Source organism: Delphinapterus leucas, chromosome 1, assembly GCF_059928025.1.
Source record: "Delphinapterus leucas isolate spDelLeu-1000000601 "Yukka" chromosome 1, BTC_Dleu_Yukka2, whole genome shotgun sequence".
Taxonomy (NCBI): domain Eukaryota; kingdom Metazoa; phylum Chordata; class Mammalia; order Artiodactyla; family Monodontidae; genus Delphinapterus; species Delphinapterus leucas.
Genome location: NC_143129.1, coordinates 59700789 through 59721533, shown reverse-complemented (window position 1 = coordinate 59721533; position 20745 = coordinate 59700789). Strand labels below are relative to the sequence as shown.

Sequence of the window (20745 nt, the reverse complement as noted above, 5' to 3'; positions counted from 1 at the left end):
CTCTATGGTGCCAGAAAGCAATTATTCCAAAACTTGATAAAGGTGGTACAGGAGAAAAAGAAAATCATTGACAAATGTAACTTCTGAATATCAAAACTCTAAAAAAAAATTGGCTAGTAGCATCTATTAGTAATTTAAAAGAATAATACATACTAAGCAAAGTTCCTGCCAGGAATGACCATTTGGCTCAATGTTAAGAAACCAGTTGATTTAATTCATATGTTAATAGGTTAAAGGGTTAAAACACATAGGCCTATCTTTTTTTTTTTTTTTTTTTTTTTGCGGTACGCGGGCCTCTCACTGTTGTGGCCTCTCCCATTGCGGAGCACAGGCTCCGGATGCGCAGGCTCAGCGGCCGTGGCTCACGGGCCTAGCCGCTCTGTGGCATGTGGGATCTTCCCGCACCGGGGCACGAACCCGTGTCCCCTGCATCGGCAGGCGGACTCCCAACCACTGTGCCACCAGGGAAGCCCAGGCCTATCTTCATGGATGCTGAATGGGCATTTGATAAAATTTAACATCCATTCCTAAGAAAACAAAAGCAAATAAGCAATAATAATAGCAAATTGCTTTAATTACCTTTCAAACAAGGTAAATTAATAATTCACCCCCTAAGGTCACACAACCAGTAAGGATGGAGCCTGGATTTGAACCTAGATAGCCTGGATTTGAACCTAGGATAGCCTTTAAATATGTTTTAATATATAATATATATTATTATAAATAATAAAAATAAATTATTTATTAACTTGGTATTGAAACAACTGACTTTCCATTTGGGGAAAAATATAGCTGAATCTCTATCAACTCCTAAGTTGTCAGAAATAAGTAAAACAAGCAAAGTATTTAAGAAAAATATGTACATTTAAAAAATTAATAATTTGGGGTAAGGAAGAATTTTCTAATGAAGATACAAAAACAAAGATAGAAAGAAAAATACTGATAAATGCCTATATAGCAAAGAAAAAGAAGCTTTCTGTATAGCAACAAATATTCTAAACAAATTCAAAAGACAATTGGAAAATTGCAAATTTCTAATATATCTAACATTTCAGGCAAAGTACTAATTTTCTTAGTACACAAGTATTCTTTTTTTTAACGTTATTGAAATATGTTCTGTTTTAATTTTATTTATTTTTTGGCTGCATTGGGTCTTTGTTGCTATGTGCGGGCTTTCTCTAGTTGCGGTGAGTGGGGGCTACTCTTTTTTCGGTGCATGGGCTTCTCATTGCAGTGGCTTCTCTTGTTGCAGAGCTCGGGCCCTAGAGCACGTGGGCTTCAGTAGTTGCAGCACGTGGGCTCGGTAGTTGTGGCTCGAGGGCCCTAGAGCGCAGGCTCAGTAGTTGTGGCGCACGGGCTTAGTTGCTCTGCAGCATGTGGGATCTTCCCAGACCAGGGCTCGAACCTGTGTCCCCTGCATTGGCAAGCAGATTCTTAACCACTGCACCACCAGGGAAGTCCCCACAAGTATTCTTATAACAAGAATTAACAAGAAAAATACAAGCTTATAAAAAAGAAAAAATAATTATCAAATAATATAGGTATTTTACAGAAAAATAAATGCAGGTAGATTATAAACACTTCAAAAAAGGTCCACCTCGTTCATAAATTAAAAAATGAATATTGAGGGAATTCCGTGTCAGTCCAGTGGTTAGGACTCAGCGCTTTTACTGCCGTGGCCTGGGTTCAATCCCTAGTCAGGGAACTAAGATCCTGCAAGCCGTGTGGAGCAGCCAAAAAAAAACAAAGCATGTTGGAACAAACAAAGAAAAGAACACAAAGGAGATGTCATTTTCTACCTATCAGATTATTGAAAAGGATTTAAATTGGATAATAAGATACATACAAATTGGTGCAAATTACTCTGTGGAGGACAATTTAGCAATATCCATTAAAATTCAATATGCACAAAGCTTCTCATCCAGGTATTCCACTTTTAGGAATTTATCCAATTTCATACAGGTCTGAAAAGATGCATATGCAAGTTGTTGCAGCATAATTGGTAATGAGAAAAAAATTGGGGGACAACCTAAATATACAGCAATAGGGAAATATTACACAGTTCTTAAGGGATAGTTGTATTAAAAAATACAGAATAAATCATATTCCTCTATTTGTATAAAACAATAAAATTAGATAGATTGCTATTAAAGCACATATACATATATATGCATGGAAACTCTGGAAAGATAAGAAACTTCAGTTGGAGGGAATTTTGAGATGCAGAACTGGCCAAGGGCCTGGAGTAGGAAGGAACTCCCTAAGTTATTCCCCCCTGCATGTGTGCTATTTTATTAAAAAAAAAAAAAAAAAAAGGAATAAGCAAATTACTCTTAACAGTACTGATCATCTTAGGAAATCTGGTGTCCTGTGGAGAAAAGCCATCTCGCTGAGATTTTCCAGAATGGCCACTCTCCAAATAAAGCATATCATAAAATATCTCAGTGACTCACTTACACCTTTGTAGTTGTAACCAAGTTTTTATGATTCATTTTACGATTCAATCCCATTCTACTTGACCTAAGATGCATTTGTGATGGCCAGAAATCAACTTCAGAGTGTAAGATCAGACTTTTCACTCCAATTCTATTTCCCCTTAGACTTGTAGAATAAGCCACTTTTGGTGTGGCTCTTCAGAGGAGAAAATTCTCCAGATAAGATGATTGGAAAGTGGGGTGAGAGTGGTAATAAGGATAGAAGGAAAGAGGTAAAGAAAGTCTACATTTTCAGTGTCTTTATCTGATCCTTTGCTCTCAGCCTATTGGAGGTCATTTCCAGGACTGAAGTAGGGATTAGCCATTGGACTGCAAACATTGGTCCATTGTTAGATAGACTTGAAATTAAATTTGAAATAGTGATGTTGGAGGGGAGAAATGTTTATACTTTTAAGGGTATGTGTAGTACATGGCGACATAGCCATCTATTTCAGTGTGAGAAATATGGACTCAGAAGGGAGGGGAAAAATTGGCATTTGACTGAATTCAGTTTCTAAAAAATGGAATATATTTTAAGCCAGTTTTTTGTAGGTAAGTCCTTTTGCCATTGATGCCTATTTTACATAGGCATGTGAAACAAAGAGCCAGTCATTCAGTCAGAATAGTTAGCTATTTAGTTAATGTCTTCTTGCTTTTTTCTGCTCCTTCCTCTCCCTCAAAATGCAAGCAGTGCAGGCATGCCCTAATGAATGTCTTTCTGGTTAAATTTTCTTCTGGTAGAGCTCTTTCTTTTTTACAGCAAAGGATTAGTTTATTCATTATTCCGTTTTCTAAGCAGAACCATCTGTTTATTGTTTATTTATCCTTCTCTAGAACCACTTACACAGAGGAGGTTATTTGAAGTGGGGTTATAGCCTAGAATTTGGAGTTGAAAATCCGAGGCACCCTCTCCATTCTTTTTGTGGGTTAGGTGGGGCAGGAACCAGCTAGAACTGGTATCTCCTTGAGGCCTAAAGGTGGCCACACCTAGGAGGGTATGGTTGATCCACAAATGGGAAGCCAAATTATCTCTATCAAAGCACTTTTATCTCAGTAGGGGGCTGGAAGTGGGCAGGGAGCGTTGCTGGAGCTGGGTGGAGTTTACTTTTTTTTTTTTTAACTTTTTATTTTATATTGGAGTACAGTTGATTAACAATGTTGTGTTAGTTTCAGGTGTACAGCAAGGTGATTCAGTTATACATATACATGTATCTATTCTTTTTCAAATTCTCTGGGTAGAGTTATTGCCAACGGAGGAGTTATTTGCAGGTTTCAGAGAAATGAGGGGCATTAGCCTACTCACCGCCTGCGGAGGCAGTAGAGGCTACTGTATGTCTTTGCTGTCCCAAAGGAAAGATGGAGTAGCCATTCACAGCCAAGGAGGCTGTGGTGATTAGGCATCCAGGTGACGATTTTGGACAGGTTTCCTTTTTTAACCAGGGCAATAATGGAAATGATCAGGTAGAGGTTCACGGCTATGAGGATTCAGGAGGCGGCACTCCAGGGCTGGTTGATGAGCTGTATCTTAGAAAGCAGCAAGAACCTCCTCAACCACGGACAGGGAGAAGTACCCTGGGTACTGTGCAAGGCACTGAAGCAGATGGGAACTGACAAGCGCAATATAATCTCAGCAAAATGGAGAGTTCCTTTTCAGGTGTGCAAGACCTTGGTGCAGAGAGGCTCTCTGGATTCACCTTAGGGCTGGGAGTGCTGGGCATCTGCTGGCTTGTTCAAGGTTCAAAGACTTGCCAGTCCAGCAGCATTGCCAACCATCTGGCCGGGATGTCTCTGTCTCTGTCTCTATCTCTATCTGTCTCTGTCTGTGTCTCTATGTCTCTCATCTATCTATCTATCTATCTATCTATCCATCCATCCTATCTATCTATCTATCATCTATCTATGTATCATAATTTGGTCCATTGTTCATGCACACATAACAAATTATCATATTAGGATGTAAAATGCTGAAAGCATCTTCCCAATTACCAAATAACTAATGTTGTTGTTGAAAAACAATTGCTTTGAATGCAGTAACATTTAAAGTTTACATGCTGTACCATAAACTTTACAGTCACAACAAATGCCACACAACAATAAATTGGTTATAAAATGTAGACATAGTAAAAATAAAAAAGAAGGCAGTTTTTGATAATGAACTGTTACTTTTCAAGTAGATATTTGAAGCTTGTAAAAAGTGAGAAGGTGAAATGGAAGAAGAGTTGAAATATTCATTATTTGTCCCTGGTCACAGAAGGTGATGATGTGAATGTGCTTGATGACAAAGGGGCAATTGTAGGCAAATTACACTGATGCAGTAAAGTCAGTCTGTTCTTGGAGAAATTATTTTTATTTCCTCCTGCTAGATAAACATAAAGGATCCTATGTGCTTCCAAAATGATCCAATCCCATCTCACCTCATTGAAAATTGTTTTAGTGGAATAGCTTCCTTAATCTATAATTTTGTGGATAAGATGGATGAGTTGACAGATTCAAGACTGTATAACATTAAAATAACAGGGGAAACAGCACATTAATGCAAAACCCACAACTCCTTTTTTAAAATGTAACGAAGACATTTCATTGCGCTGTCTAGGACTTCCAATACAGTGTTGAATAGAAGTGATGAGAGCAGATGTCTTATGAGGAAAGCATTTAATATACCCCTATTGGATTTTAGCTAGTGTCCTTTCTCAGACTGACACAATTATTTTTGATTCCTAGTTTCTGTGATTTTTATCAGGAATGAGTACTGAATTTCGTCAAATGCTTTTCTGCTTTTTATTGAGATGATTATGCTTTTTTCCTTTCTTATTCTGTAAATGTGGTAAATTACATTGATTGATTTTCTCATGTTGACCCAACTTTTCATTCCTAAGATAAAAACCCCACTTCGTCATGGTTATATTATCCTTGTTCTATGTTGTTGTATTCCACTGGCCAATACTTTGTGAGGATTTTTGAATCTGTATTCATGAAAAATATTGGCCTGTAATTTTCTTTCTTTTTTTAAGTGTGCTTTCAGGTTTTGGTATCAGAGTTATGCTAGCCTCATAAAAAAAACTGGTAAGTTTTTCTTCCTCCCATAAAGAGTTTATGTAAGATTGTTATTCCTTCCTCCTTGAATATTTGGTAGAATTCAGGACGGTGAAGCCATCTGAATCTGGAGGGTCTTTTGTTTTTTGTCTGTGGGACAGTTTTAAATTACATATTTAATCTCTTTAAGAGAGTTCTGCCTCCACTTCTTACTCTGTGTTCTACATACATCTTATTTGTTTACCCAGCATTTATCTTTTTGGGGGGAAACATCCTTTCTTATTCTATGGGATCATATAAGAACTGTCAATCAGTGTATATTATACCCCAGCTTCCTTGGAGGGTGTCAGTATGTTAGTCAAACTTACATAGCAAATTGGGACTTTTCTGCTAGAAAAAGTGGGAGAAGACTGTTTCTTTCCGGGGACTTCCCTGGTGGTCCAGTGGGTAAGAATCTGCACTCCCAATGCAGGGGGCCCGGGTTTGATCCCTAGTTGGGGAACTAGCATGCGTGCCACAACTAAGAGTCTGGATGCTGCAACTAAGAAGACTGTATGCTGCAAAGAAGACCCAGAGCAGCCTAAATAAATATTAAAAAAAAAAAAAGATACAAGAAGTGAGCTGGAAAGTTAGGTTATTAAAAAAAAAAAAAGACTGTCTCTTTCCTTTATTGTAATGGTGCTAGGATACAGTGAGTTTAGGGTTGCCAGTGGCCATTTTCTCCAGTCACAGGGAGGAAGACTGCCTGTGGTTAGAAGAGAAGACCAATTTGTGGAAGGAAGCAGAGTAAAAGATGGAAAGGAAAGAAGCCCGATTACATCATTCGGATCCCTAGGTCAAATCACACCTAAATCTCGTTCTATTTTTTGACTTTTCAGATACATATGCCAATAGATTCTTAAAAATTTTTATTTAAATGTAAGTTAATTTGAGTTGGGTGTCTGACATTTGTAATGAAAAGAAACTTGACTAGTACAGTCTCAAGAATCAGCACTCTTGGGCCTTCAACCATAACCTGTGTTAAGGGACTTCTTTCTCTCTTTGCTCATTTGATAGGAGGTGAAGAAAGGAGGGGTAGGTGTACAGATGATTGAGAAATATTCCTTAAAATGAAATGCATTGAAAGTGTGACTCTGATCTTATTTTGGAGGTACAGTGGGGAAACATGTGATCTCAAAAGACTAAATGATCACTAAGAATGTATTTTACCTTTAAAACATTATAGTACAGCAAATAGATTTACTAGAAGCATTTGGTCTTGGCTTCAGGAATGTTATATATTTCCCAGATAGCATTTGTGGGCTGACCTGGCTTGTCCTAATACGGATCACATTCTCATGTAAAAGAGCATCTCAAGTTCTAAAATACTGACCTAGCTGTGCCTTTTTTAAAAAAGGTACTGGAACGTCTGGAGATTTGTTTTACTTTTCTATCTTAGAGATTGTTTCCTATAATATAATGAAATGTGACATAATATGAAATGTCAAACGTAGGCTTTGTTCTAAGAGTAAATGAGCTGTACACTTGTCTATCTTGGTAAATAAAAAAGCCAATAGCGTCATACTTTATGAGTTTATGGAATATATTTCATACCTAAATCTCTAGTCATTGAATAATTGAAAAAAATCTACCAAAGCATTCTATTTAATTAACTTTCAAAAACTTCTGCTTGAAATCCCTTTATAACTTAAAGGTTATGGAAATAACCTTTAATACACATTCAGTGAACTTATGTTTTGAAATACAGTAGGTTTTAAAAAAAATTAATCAGGGAAATTGTTATACAGTTATTCTGAGTGGATAATTTTTATTTTACATTATGTTGTAAATACATTTGGTATTTCATTTTTAGGGAAGAAGATTTTATGTGAATCTGCTTTGGACCTTTGTGTCTGAAGTAACAAAAAGAAATTCATGTGTAATAGACTCAGCATTAAGATGGCTCCATGACATGGATCCTGAAACAAATTATAGCCTTACTCATCCTTTTACATCAATAAAGATTCTATTTTCAGACATAATGACATTTACTGGTTTGGAAACTATTTTCACCTTAATATTAAAGAATACTACTTTTATTAAAAATCTCTTGGAGATCCGATGACATTTGCTGATTGAATTTGGAAGTTAAGTACAATGAGATGTTCCCTCTCAGGCACTATAATATGGATTTTAAAGTTTGACAGACCTGGCTTCAAATCTCAGCTCTGCAACTAGCTAGTTGTTTGAGTTTGGGAAAGTTACTCAACTACTTAGGGTCTAGCACACTAATCTTAAAGGGTAATGTGAGCAATAGTGATAATGTATCCCAAGCATTTATCATAGTGTCTGGCACATGGTATTTCCTCATTAAAAGGTAAACTTCCAAATATGATGGTGGAAACTGTCAGGTCCGCACGAACATCTGAAATAGAATGGTTTCTGAGAGAAACCTGTGTAACTGATAATAGCCCATAATCCCACCACATTTTGCTTTTTCTATAAGATTAGAACTGTGTTAACATAGCTAAAATATAGGAATGTACCTGTGAGAAAACCACCATATAAGTAGGTGAAGAGAGCAGCCCTAAGAGAGACTGAAGGTGACTCTCTGAAGAGAAAAGTAAAAGGGTTTTTTTGTAGGGGGGAGAGGCTGGAGGGTATGAAGCAAACAGATTATGAGAAGAAAAATCAAGTTTTCTTCCTCCTTAGAAAATCAGAGCATTTCGTATTTGGTCAGGATATTTGTTTTGTTTTGTTTTTTTCTTCTTTAGTTGACAGACACTCAAACTGGGGATTTCCACAGACTAGAAAGTAAAGCATCTAGAAGGCGGTCTCAGTGGCAAGAAAGCCATCCCAGTGGTCAGGAGAGGGATGAGGAAAGGTGAAAGGAGGGGAGATTTTCTTATGTCCTGTACCAACCAGGGCATTAATGTAGGTTTTGCGTTTTTAAAAATTAAGATTGTTAATGTAATTCTGTATTAGTATATTAGTAGAGTTTTCAGGGTATATGCCTGGAGAGAGATGTTGCAGCAGACACTGTTATTTCTCTGCCCAATATCCCTTCTTTCCTTCTTCATTGCCTACAGAACTCTTACTTTGAATGGAGCTGTTCTGTGAAAATCACGTACTTTTAAGCCTCCTGTGAAGCTAGGGGTGGCCATGTGACATAGTTCTGACCAATGAGATATAAGTGGGAGTCAGCCAGTGTGTCTTTGAAAGCTTTGCTTTCTTGGTAACAGGGGACAGAAGTGACTGTTATTGCCCTTTTGCTGTTGTTCCTGCTTTGATCGGATGTTTGGAGCTGCAACATTCATCTTGTAATTATCAGGTGTCAAACAGCAGGATCCATGCATCCAAGAGCCTGGATCCATGAAGGTGTTATAGAGCCAAGAGTCATTACATACTTTTGGACTTCTTGCTCTGTGAGAAAAGTCAACCCCTTTTGGCTTCATTTGCTATCAATTGAATGTTGACACTTGTAGTTGAACGCATTTCTAACCAACACTATTGACAAACAGGTTTTGTGTACTGATTGTTTCTTTCTTTTTTTTTTTTTTAAGAAATTGAGATTTAGTGAGATATGGTTAACATACTATACAATTCATCCATTTAGAGGCTACAGTTCAATGTGTTTTAAAATGTATTCACAGGGTTGTGCAATCATCACCACAATCTAATTTTAGATACTTTTTGTTTCCTCCCCACTAAACCCCTTATCCATCCACAGTCATTCCCTATCTCCTCCCTCACCCAATCACTCCGGAGCCCTAGGCAACCACTAATCTACCTGCTATTTCTATATATTTGCATATTCTGTACATTTCACATGAACAGAATCATATAATATGTGGCCTTTTGTGTCTGACTTCTTTTACTTAGCAAAGAAAAGTAATTAGAAATGAAAAAAAATTTTCATGTTTTCAAGGTTCATATGTGTTGTAGCATATAAACCATTCTGTTTTTTGCCTGAATAATATTCTGCTACATGGATTTACCACATTTTATTTCCCTATTTATTCCCTAAGAATAAATAGACATTTGGGTTGTTTCCACTTTTTGACTATTATGAATAATGCTGCTATGAACATTTGTGTACAAGTTTTTTTGTTTTTTTTTTTGTGGGGGTACGTGGGCCTGTCACTGTTGTGGCCTCTCCCGTTGCGGAGCACAGGCTCCGGACGCGCAGGCTCAGCGGCCATGGCTCACGGACCCAGCCGCTCCGCGGCATGTGGGATCTTCCCGGACCGGGGCATGAACCCGTGTCCCCTGCATTGGCAGGTGGACTCTCAACCACTGCGCCCCGAGGGAAGCCCCGTGTGTACAAGGTTTTTGTGTAGACATGTTTTCATCTCTCTTGTGTATATACCTAGAAGTGAAGTTGCTGGGTCATATGATGATGTTTTGAGGAACTGCCAAACTGTTTTCCAAAGAAGTTGCACTGTTTAACATGTCCACCAGCAGTATATGAGGGTTCCAATTTCTCCATCTCCTCACCAACACTTATTAGTGTTCTTTTTTTTTTTTTTTTTTTTTGATGATAGCCACCTTAGTGGTTATGAAGTAGGTATCTCTTTGTGGTTTTGATTTGCATTTCTCTAATAACTAATGATGTTGAACATATTTTCATGGACTTTTTGGCTATTTGTATATCTTCTTTGGGGAAATGTCTATTCAGATCTTATGCCTATTTTTAAAAAATATACATTGTCATTTATTTATTTATTTTTAAATATTTATTTGGCTGCATTGGGTCTTAGTTGTGGTATGCGGGATCTTCATTGTGACATGCGGAATCTTCATTGCAGTGCGTGGGCTCTTCGTTGCAGCACACGGGCTTCTCTCTAGCTGTGTCAATCAGGCTCTAGACCGTATGGGCTCAGTAGTTGTGGCACACAGGCTCAGTAGTTGTAGTGTGCAGGCTTAGTTGCCCTGCAGCATGTGGGATCTTGGTTCCGCAACCAGGGATCGAACCCTCATCCCCTGCATTGGAAGGCAGATTCTTAACCACTGGGCCACCAGGAAAGTCCCTTATGCCTATTTTTTAATTGGGTTGTCTTTTTATTATTAAGTTGTAAGAGTGGTAACTATTTAAGTAGTTACTTAAATAGCAACTATTTCTAAAACATAATATACTTTAAACAAAGTAGGATATTTATACAATTGTCATTTTGATGCTTTCGAGTCAGTCACAAGAGGCATAGACATTGCATTTTAATTAATATGAAGGCACAATCATTAATGGTATTAGCATTTTATTATAAATATGTTTAGCCCTAAATCTCTTACTAAATCTTAACTGCTAATATACTCAGTTTAACCAACTGGACCCAGTAGAGTCAGGTTGGCTAGATTTTGTCTGGACTTGCGTAGTGTCATTTGGCGATCAAGTCAGTGTCCCTGAATGGTAAGTGCTTTTATTTTCTGCTTTAGCATTGATTGATAAAGCAATCTTGTCAAGGCTCCTGGTCTCTGACTCCCAGGAAAGGCCTTTTGGGGTACCTTCACCTTCCCTGAGAGTCAGAAACCACTAGAGTAAAACATTAATTTACTCCAAATACCTGAAGTTTCTCATTAACTACTACTTGTAGCAGTGCTACAGGTTTAAGCATCTATTCTCTAGAGGTGATCCGGGACAGAGGTGATTATTTTCCCCTGAACAAGGGCAATGACAGTGGGGGTGAAGGGACATGGACAGATTTGAGAGACACATAGGAGGTAGCTGTGACAAGATTTGGTGACTGATCGGAGAACAGAAGGGTGAAGGTGAGAGTGGAGTAGAGGATGATCCAGGTTTATGAAGTGGGTGACAGAATGATAACAAGAGAGTATCACAGGGAACAAGAGAATATCAGGTCGGTGTGAAGGCAGTGCCAAGTTCCGGTTTGAACACAATCCATTTGAAGTTATCTCTGGGAAATTTACAAGATAGTATTGAGTAGATAACTGTATACCTGGATCTGGCCCTTGAGAGAGAGCTGTAAGGTAAGTTGATGCGTTGGAAGTCTGAGCATGAGAGAGGATGATAGCACTGAGAAAGAATGGAGAGTGAGGAGAAAAGAGGGCTTTATTCAGATCAGTGAGAAACATCAGTGTTTGAAAGACAAAGAAAGGAGTCTGCAAAGGTGACTGATAAGGAGCAGCTAAAAATGTACACAGAAAACAAAATTTCTGGAAAAAAAGGGTTGTCATCTTTATCAAATGATTCAGAGTGGTCCAATAACATAAGAACTGGAATGTGTCTATTAGATTGAATCAAAAAAAGGCTTTTGGTGCTTTTAATGAGAGTAGTTTAAAAGTATGCTCACATAGCTAGTTTGCTGCAGACCTGAGACTTGAAGCCAAGTCTGTCTAACTTTAAAACTGACATTCATAGTGCCTGAGAGGGAACATCTTATTGTACTTGACTTTCTTTTTTTTTTTTAATTTTTTAATTTAATTAAATTAATTTATTTATTATACAGCAGGTTCTTACTAGTTATCTATTTTATACATACTAGTGTATATATGCCAATCCCAATCTCCCAATTTGTACTTGACTTTCAAACTCAATCGGCAAATGTCATTGGACCTCCAAGAGATTTTTTAAAAAAGTAATATTCTTTATTCTTTTATTTTTATTTTATTTTTTAAAAAGAGAACTAGTTGTCTAGTCATTTGGTTGCACCAGGTCTCTTAGTTGCAGCAAGCAGTCTCCTTAGTTGTGGCTCGCTGGCTGCTTAGTTGTGGTACGTGGACTCCTTAGTTGTGGCGTGTGAACTTTTAGTTGCGGCATGCATGTGGGCTCTAGTTCCCTGAGCAGGGATCAAACCTGGGGCCCCCTGCATTGGAAGCATGGAGTCTTAACCACTGTGCCACCAGGGAAGTCCCAATAAAAGTAATATTCTTTAATATTAAGGTGAAAATAGTTTTCAAAACAATAAATGTCATTGTCTGGAAATAGAATCTTTATTGATGTATAAGGATGAGTAATGCTACAATTTGTTTCAGGATCCATGTCATGGAGCCATCTTAATGCTGAATCTATTACACATGAATTTCTTTTTGTTATTTCAAGCACACTGGTCCAAGGCAGATTCAGATAATAGTCTATTGCAGCAGGGAAAAGGATGGAGAGTGATGGAGGAGGGTACTGCCAGAGGAGATGATACCTGAGCAAGGACCTGAGTGCAGTGAGTAACAAAGCCATGGACATAATCAGGGGAAGGAATATCTGGCAGAGGGAATGCAAGTGCAAAGGTCCCAAAGTGGAAAAGGATTTATCAAGTGGAAGGCAGAGCAAGAAGGCTTAGAGTCTCAAGGTTTAATTCTACAGTGGAACTACTCAAAAGTCTCAAAGGATGCAATGTCTAGCCTGTCTTTTTATCCTTTTTCAATATGTAAAAAATCTATTTTGAAAAAGAAATCTCACAGAGCAAACGTTCAAGTATAGCACAGTAATGTTTTTCTTTGAAATATTTGGGAGTAAGGAAGTTGTTGATGTGGCCCATTGCCCCAAATCTTTTACTGTGTGTTTTTTACAGAAAAAAAATTGGTCCCAGAGACAACATTTTTGGGAGAACTATATGGAATTTTTTCAAGAGTTTCATCATTGAATTTATTAAATATATCTAAGAAGAACAATGTTTATCATACTTAGACTATGTGCATAAAAATATAATAAATTAATATATTAATATTCGTCAAAAGTTGTAGTACAGCATATGTTTTACTGTTTTATAGGTACTCAATAAATATTTGTTGAATGAATGAATGAATGAAATACATTATTTCCTCAGAAAGATTTTATAACATAACACTTTTAGTTCAGGCAGCTTAATCTGACTGTACTGTCCCTCCCTCCTGTCCTAGCTGTAATATCATATAATTCAGCATTATTATTACTTTTAAGTTATTTTTATAAAGAAATATATGTCAGAATAATGGTGTATTATCTTAATGGATTTTAATACTAATAAAAAACTTGTTGTTTTTATAATTTTATTAGTTTATATAATCACTGGCATGAGCAAGTTAGTAAATGCTAAAACATTATGTTGCTGAACTTTTAAGTTTATGAATTTATTAAAAATAAGGAAGACATGTAATTAAAAGAATTTATTGAAGTATAGTTGATTTACAATGTTGTGTTAATTTCTGCTATGTAGCAAAGTGACTTAGTTATACATATATATATATTCTTTTTCATATTCTTTTCCATTATGGTTTATCACAGGCTATTGAATGTAGTTCCCTGTGCTATACAGTAGGACATGTTGCTTATCCATTATATATATAATAGTTTGCATCTGCTAATCCCAAACTCCCAATCTTTCCCTCCCCCATCTCTCCTCCCCCTTCACAACCACAATTCTGTTCTCTGTATCTGTGAGTCCGTTTCTGTTTTGTAGATATGTTCATTTGTGTTACATTTTAGATTCCACATATAAGTGATATTATACAGTATTTGTTTTTCTCTTTCTGACTTAACTTCACTTAGTATGATAATCTGTAGGTCTACCCATGCTGTTGCAGATGGTATTATTTCATTCTTTTTTATAGCTGAGTAATATTCCATTGTATATATATACCACATCTTCTTTATCCATTCATCTGTCGTTAGGCATTAAATGTAATATTTATTAGCAACTCGTGGGCCATGGACAAAGGAGTTATTTGAAATTATGGTTAAATGTTCTGCATATCTCCAAGTGTCTTAATATTGCTTCTAGATGATTAAATATGTTTATATCATTTATCTTTTCATTTGCAGGTTTACTTCAATTTTTACTTTTGTATTTTCCTTTTAAAAAATTAATCAGTATTAATGATATATTTGTAGTTCTTATGTGCCAAACAGGATTTTTAGTTAAGGCTATATACTTGTCCAAGTGATCTACTAAGAAATTGAATAGATTAGAAATGGTGCCTTTCCTGTGATCATTTCATTGAGTATAACATCAAACCTGTATCTCATAAGGCAAGTGTTTCCTTTCATTCATTTTCCTTAACTCGCGTACAAAAACGAAGAAAGCAATTAACCCGTAACGGAACTCTGACCTACATTATAGCTAAGTAACTGATATAGCTATAGCTACGTAGCTATAGCCATTACAGCTAAGTAGCTGATATAGCTATCGCTATGTAGCTATAGCCTCTCACATTTTCTGAAGGAGGTTTTGTGCTGGACTTGGAGGTAGTCCATTATTCTTAAGAGATGAATGACTTGAAGGAATAATTGAAGATTCTTCAAAACACCTCTAGTACCTTCATGATCATTGTGACATTTGTTCAATGATGCCTGATGGTGTTACTTGATATTTGTTCATTTTCTTTCTTGCATACCTGTTTGCAGCTGACATGCTAAGAAGGTTATATCTAACTCCCTCTTAAATATAATTGAGGAAAATCCGTCATTATAGTATTCACCAAGTTTCTTGGTGATTTGATTTGTCCATAACAAATGCATGATTTTTTTCTGCATGGTTTTACATGGCTTCTTATTTTGGTAACTGTGGAATGTCTTCCTCTAGTGATGATGAAGGTATTGTACCCTTTTTGGTAACATTAGTCTGTACTGATCTAGACTAGTCTGCTGCCTCTTTGAGGTTGTCTGCAGCAATGCAACCGCTGTGCATTGGGGCAAGTTGCTTATTCTCTTTGTGTCTGTTTCTTCATTTGTAAAATGTTGAAAACAATAAAAGTAGCTACCTTCTACTATCTCCCGGGAGGTTTAAAGGATTAGTATGTTAAATGACTTTGAACAATTCCTGGCAGATACTAAGTACTAAATAAATACTACGTAATAAGTTCTAAATATCATGAATAAGTACTAAATGTTATTTGTGTTGAGTGCACTGGTACTAAACAAAATACTTTCCAGCTCTGTGTACATGCAGTTGGCTCAGGCTGTGCAAATAACCTTTCCCTATCTCTTTTTCTAATTCATGTTCCAATTTGTATATGATGTTTTAAACCAGCGGTCCTCAATGTTTTTGGCACCAGGGCCAGTTTCGGGGAAGACAATTTTCCCACGAACAGCGGGGTGTGAGGGGTAATGTGAGCAATGGGGAGTGGTGAGGAGCCACAGATGAAATTTATCGGCCGCTCGCCTCCTGCTGTGCGCCCGGTTCCTAACAGGCCGCGGAACCCCTGTTTTAAACCATTTTTAAAGGCAGTCTTGTGAGTAGGCCATAGTCATGTCTCACTCTTAACCATCATCAGTAGAATGGATTAGTGTCACTGGATATGGATCCCTCTTCCTTGACTACAAGGTAACTCTTGTACTGTTTAATGTTTGCAGGGCAGCCTGAAGCCTGGAGGTAAGGACGCAGCTCCTAACAGTTGCCTCTGTAACCTTTCCACGCATCAGCTTTCTAACCAAGGGCTTAAAGGAGAGTGAATATTTTAATATACAATGACTTTGAATGCAACAAACACAAATTCATTTATTATCATCAGAAAACATTTAAACTCGGTGCTAAGTAACCGAACAATATTCATGAAATGGACTGAGTCTGTCTCTGAGAACAATAAACAGTTCCTAATCTGTTGGGAGATACAGCAACTTTTGTTAGGTTTTGTGTCAAGAAATGCTATTGTTCCATATTTATTTCAGAAATTTAAAGGTAAATCCAAATTAATTTAGTTTTAAGAGTTTTAGATACCATTTGGGGTATTACAACATAGGTATCACAAAATGAACCTTGGGAATCATTGGCCAGTTTGTAACTCACCATTCACACTTGTGAAAAAAAAAACAAAATAAATAAACGCACCAACCATGCTATCATCTGCAGGTGACATTCACCTCTAGACCCAGCCGCAGATCTTACACAGCAACTTGAAATAAAAAGGACATGCTTTTGTGTTATAAGGCAAAGAATGAGCATAGAGGTGACACAGAGAAAAAGACGAGATTAAACATTGACCTTTCTATAGTCAGAGGACTCGCTATCATTACAAGTTATGAGAATTCTTAGAGTGTAGTTGAAAGAATTTATTACTCAATAGGCTGTTAGACACTGAGTGCGTGGAGGGAGAGGGATGAGAAAAGAGAATTTGGTGGTTGGAAAAATAAGTGGGACTAGAATGACTGACCTGGTACTAAGATCCTTCAGTCCAAGAGATGAACAGATGCATTTCTCTTTCTGCCTTCATAAACCACGACTGACCCGTTCAAGGTGGATTCTCCAAGCAGGGCAAAACAGAGGTCACCCTGACATAAACCCATGGACAGGAGGCCCCTGAAGATTTATGTAGATTTGGGAAGATTCTGTTTTTTCTTCTTTCCTTCTCTCTTTCCAAACACTCATGGAATGCCGTAGGGAGTCCTGGATATGTCCCAGGAGCCTGGCAGGGGACAACTGAGCAAAAGTTTATTAACTAATGATCTGAATTTACATCAGAATTTTGCCACCCTTGCTGTTTCTGTGTGAACTGAACACAAGTAATTGATATATTTCTCCTGCCATGCCACAGCACTAACCAAATGATGGGTCCGCTTTTCTTGTTATATTTCTAGCTAAGATGAAATCACATTTAGAACTTGAATTGTACACTAGTCTCATTAATTAATGTAATAAATGCTTACTGAGTGATACTGTGCTAGTTTGTGTGTATGTATGTGTGTGCATGTGCACTTTTGTGTCTGTGTGTGTGAAAAGAACACATCACGGGCTGATCCCTTAAATATCCTCCACTCTTTGAAGGGAGCTGAAGCTTGCACATTGTTAATTCCCACACAGGCCTAGATGCTATAAAATTTTAATTGGACCGTGAAGATGTAGAGTGGAAGGAGAGTACAGGCATTCTAGATGGAGGAAAATTTATATGCCAAGGCACAGAAGCAGTGAAGTCCAGATGTTTATGGGAAATAAAAATTTCATCCATTCATTTATTCATTCCATAAATATTTATAGAGCACCTACTATGTGACAAACACTGTCCTAGACCCTGGATAGTCAGCACTAAACAAGGAAAAATCTTTGTTCTCATGAGACTTTCATTCTGAGAGACAAGGAACAGATGGTAAACAAATAAATTAGATACCTTCAGACAGTGATAAGTATTATGAAGAAAAGAGCAAGGTGATACAGGGCATAAATTGGGTAGAAGACGTTAGATAGTGCTGTCAAGGAGGGGTTCAGTTTCTCTGGAGATTAGGTTCTGTGATAGGACTGTCGGGTAGAAAACTAAAAAGATCTGTATGGGAGAGTCGATGACTGTGAATGTCAGGCCTGGTAAGCTCTTCTGGGACATTTCTAGAAAACACTAAGTACTTTAATTCTTAAAGAAGTGATATCTGGTGCTCACTTTCCTGACCAATGGTCTTTTCTAATACCCTGTATAGAGGAATACTTGTATCCATGCTTCACAGCTAAGTGGAAATAATCATTCTCTATTTGGGCACTATTACATCTTGAGTCATTTAACTTTATTCAATTTCTAAATGCCAAGAGGCTAATCTTGACAAGCTTATCCAAGAGAGCTTTAAGAATTTTTTTTTAGTTGCTCATAAAGTATTTTCAAATCACATTCAACTTTAGTTTATTACTTTTCCTGTGTTTCACGAAAATTACCTCACACTGAAGTCTATCCACACGGGAATCAACAAAGTTCAACCACTTTTCAGTTGTTTTTGTAAAAATAACTGAATTTTGAAAAATTTAATATTATTTCTTTGCTTCCACACCTAAGGAAAAAATGTCTCAATGGATTTTTCTCAAATATTCCAGTAATACAATTTTTCATTCAATGCAAATACAGAACATTTTAACTTACAAGGAGAATTTTTTTTTTAATAAATAATGCTAAATTGTTCTCAAGAAATGCTTTGCTGTGAGTGGTGTAGGAGAGTGGCCATTTTTTCTTTTTTTTTTTTAAAGGGAACTTTATTTTTATTTATTTATTTATTTATTTTTTGTGGCATTGGGCCTTCGTTGCCGCGCGAGCTTTTCTCTGGTTGTGGTGAGCGGGGGCTACTCTTTGTTGCGGTGTGTGGGCTTCTCATTGCGGTGGCTTCTCGTTGCGGAGGATGGGCTCTAGGCATGTGGGCTTCAGTAGTTGTGGCATGCGGGCTCAGTAGTTGTGGCTCACGGGCTCTAGAGCTCAGGCTCAGTAGTTGTGGCTCACGGGCTTAGTTGCTTCGCAGCATGTGGTATCTTCCCAGACCAGGGCTCAAACCTGTGTCCCCTGCATTGTTAGGTGGATGTTTAACTACTGCGCCACCAGGGAAGCCCCTACAAGGAGAATTTTTAAAGAAAGTTTTAAGCATGTGAGCTATAGTGGAAACTTATTATCTTAATGATTTTTGTTTTTCTTGACACAAAATCTATTAATCAAACACTACTAGCCTGTTGTAGCTCTAAACCTCTGTACTTCCTTTAGAAGAGCTTGTAGTTTATAATGCTTACAGTCTGGCTATCTGGAGTATGTCTTATGAGAAGAAGATAGTTTTCACAAGTTAAGCTGAATGATATCAAAGAAATAGGCAATACTGAGATCATTTGCTGACAGTGTGTGTTGGGAGGGAGAGGCCTGAGAATGGAGGGGTGGGGCAGGGTTGTGGATCACATTAAACATTAGAAAAAATGGAAAAACATGAAAAGAAAATGGGGTAGGAGTAAGGTGGTTTCTGTGTTCAATAACGACACACCATCCCATGAAATTAAGCCACAGTATCATGCTTGTTAATTTTGCCAGTTTTACAGAAACATCACTTATAAAACTGGACACTAAAGTATAATAAGAAAAAAGTCATCATTGCTTTTTATAAAATTATAGAGGTCACTCTTAGGAAAGCAGTAGACAAGGTTAATTTTAAGGTTGCAAGTATAGTTTGAGGGTAGACTCCAAATTATTGTGCTGAGTTACTATCTTTCTTAATTTCATTCAGTTTATGAAATATTTTTTCAAAGTTTTCGTAACTGGTGGGTGGGTGACAGGAGATGCAGCATAGCAGAGTTTATGGTGACCAGAGATGAGAGACTGGGTGCCAGGTAAGCAATAAAGAGATAACAAGAGAAGACATGTATCATGTATGTAATAGTCAGCTTGGGCATAACTGTAGAGTGGGTGGCTTAACCAACAGAAATTTTCTCATAGTTCTGGAGGCTAGAAGTCCAAGATCAAGGTCCTGGCTCATTTGGTTTTTGGTGAGAGCTCTCTTCCTGGCTGCCTTCTTGCAGTGTCCTCACATGCCCTTGGTGTGTATGCAGGGAGGGAGAGAGAAGGAGAGTAGCCAACTCTCTAGTGTCTCTTCTTGTAAAGATACTACCCCTGTAGGATCAGGGCTCCACCCTTATGATCTCATTTAACCTTAATTACTTCCTTAGAAGCCCTTATTTCCAAATTTAGCCACACTGGGGGATTAGGGCTTCAACATATGATTTTTTGAGGGTACATTAATCCATAAAATATAGAAAAGGGGATGAGACTTCTAACAGAAGCAGGAAATAGAAAAGTTTTACTACAACTGAATAATAAATTTGGCTCTGAGCCTCCTGGCAAATAAGGCAAAAAGGGAAACATAATAGGCAGTGTGAATTTAAATCAGTGAATAATCTCTTTGACATCTTAAGACTATTCCCTCATACCGTGTGTTTCTGTTTGGTAAAGTAATTTCAGATATTGACTGGTAAGGGCAGGAGGTGGGGCGGGATGTATTTTGGGGGCTAGAAATTCTAGCATTTCATATCACACTGTAGCATTCTAGCATTTCATATCACACTGTAGATTTTTTTTTTACAAAGAAGGCTGATTTCAAGCACTGCTTTTATCCCTTGGAGACTGGGTGGAAGATGTCAGGTAGTACAAGTTCTGGACTGGAGTTGAGTTTATTGCCACTAGAATTAAAGACTGGGCTTTTGAACTGTCAATGCATATGCAGGAATGAAACAAAACAAGTGGAAAAGTCACAGATCCTGCAAGCAGATTGTTTCAATTCTGAGGGGGATTTGTAAACCCTATTGCTGGTTCAAGTTAATAAAATACTTTTTACCAAAAATGCTAAAGAAGATCACTTATGTTAATTGTTTTATATTCAAGTGAATTAAAAATGATTTTATCCTGATAGTTGCCACTATCTATGGAATAACTAAAGGCAATTTATTCATCACAAACTAAAGTCGACATTTTTATTTTAGGTGCTCGGGGTTGGTCAATATAATGTACACAGTGCAAAGGGTCACAAAATCATTTGAATGATGATTGTATTAATAATTAATATTAAGTTCTTAAATGGTTTGTGCCATTCTTATTTTTGTTTTTTAATCATGCC

General features: G+C 37.3%; 1 pseudogene; it reads left to right on the top strand.

The window, feature by feature from the left end:
- The window catches only part of LOC149750513 (ferritin heavy chain pseudogene), a 51572-nt pseudogene extending 30827 nt beyond the window's left edge, over positions 1-20745 (top strand).